Source organism: Argentina silus (assembly GCF_951799395.1).
Source record: "Argentina silus genome assembly, chromosome: X".
Classification (NCBI taxonomy): domain Eukaryota; kingdom Metazoa; phylum Chordata; class Actinopteri; order Argentiniformes; family Argentinidae; genus Argentina; species Argentina silus.
In genome coordinates, this window is record NC_139653.1 from 49,342,191 (window position 1) to 49,343,798 (window position 1,608).

Here is a 1,608-nt window from a genome sequence, read left to right on the forward strand (position 1 = left end):
AGCTCAGGGAACATGAATGTATCCCTAGTCTACATCCACGCGCTCTGGACTAAAGGCAGTATTGTGGCGTTGCCTCATTTGCATGTAGGTAAGCTCCTCGTGGGCCAATCACATGCGCAAACTAAGCCCGGAAATTTCAAACTCACGTCGCAGTCCTGAGATAGGATGAGGGAGCAGGAGTGTTCGCTTCTTTAAAGCATTTACGTCCCACGTAGGATCTGATTTGGAAAAAAAAACGTAGACAAAAATGACTTTTGGCACGTGGTCAAGCAATGACATCTCCTTTACCAAACATATTCAAGATTTGATGTTTAGCATTACGCACAATAGCATTTTTAATCGTCGACTTTCGTTCAACAATAGTGCAAATTAAATGTGTGTGTGTGTGTGTGTGTGTGTGTGTGTGTGTGTGTGTGTGCGCGCGCGCGCGCGTGCGTGACCCTCCACTGACAGGAGGTGTATTTTGCATGAATTTGCAAACTAGGTTGCAAATTCAGTATTCTAGAATACGGAGGAGAATTATATATATATTATTGGCACACTCCAATTGTCATTCATATCAATGATGATCACCAATGCAGAACAAGTCATTTGATTTAGAATAGCCTTTTTAAAGGGGTTATTTGCATAGGAACAGACACAACTACTGCCCAATGACTTAATGCAGGCAATGTCATAGGCCTATTGCCCGTATGCATGATGCATTGGTCAGCTAATCCAACATACAGTCCTTGACTATGGAGCCCTAACTAACCAGCTAATCCAACATACAGTCCTGGACTATGGAGCCCTAACTAACCAGCTAATCCAACATACAGTCCTGGACTATGGAGCCCTAACTAACCAGCTAATCCAACATACAGTCCTTGACTATGGAGCCCTAACTAACCGGCTAATCCAACATACAGTGCTGGACTATTTTTTCCAGAAAATAATAAACTCATTCCACGTCCATTATGTGCGATTAAGAATTAATTTGATCATTACTGAGCTAATCTGCCTCGCGCGGCCGCGTGGAGTGTAGGCCTGCTAATTGATTGACTAATTGATTGGAGGGTGGGGGCGCGCTCCACCTCCGCCCTCTGTCCCCCTTTCCCTCTCTCTCTCTCTGTCTGGCGGGCCAGCTGCGGGGCTTGAGTTCGCGGCACATTATCCCTCTTTACTGTTTTCTAAGGGACCTCAGACACATTACAAATGTCCAGCTTTAATCATCATGTCAGTGCCCTAACCCTGTGCCCTGGGAGGGAATGACGACTCCAGCTTTTTCCCCAATTTCAATATTGCTTCTTATTTTCAACGTTTGAGGAAAATATAGGAAATAGGAAAGAGTAAACAGGATGATGATGGTGATGATGATAAGGGAACATCTGAATGTCTTGAAGTTGAATTGTCAACACGAATTTAACCCAACAGCTGTTAAACGATTTTAAGGGCGCATATGCCCACGGAGACGAGTAGGACGGATTTACGATCGCTACACATAAGGCGTGAAATCTGCCAGTTCAATGGGGTGGTTTTATATGGTGCTCTTTTCAAACTAATACCTTTGTCAAGGGCGACGTCTTTTTCAGCTATGAACCTATGTAGGCCTACAATCTGGGATCTGGG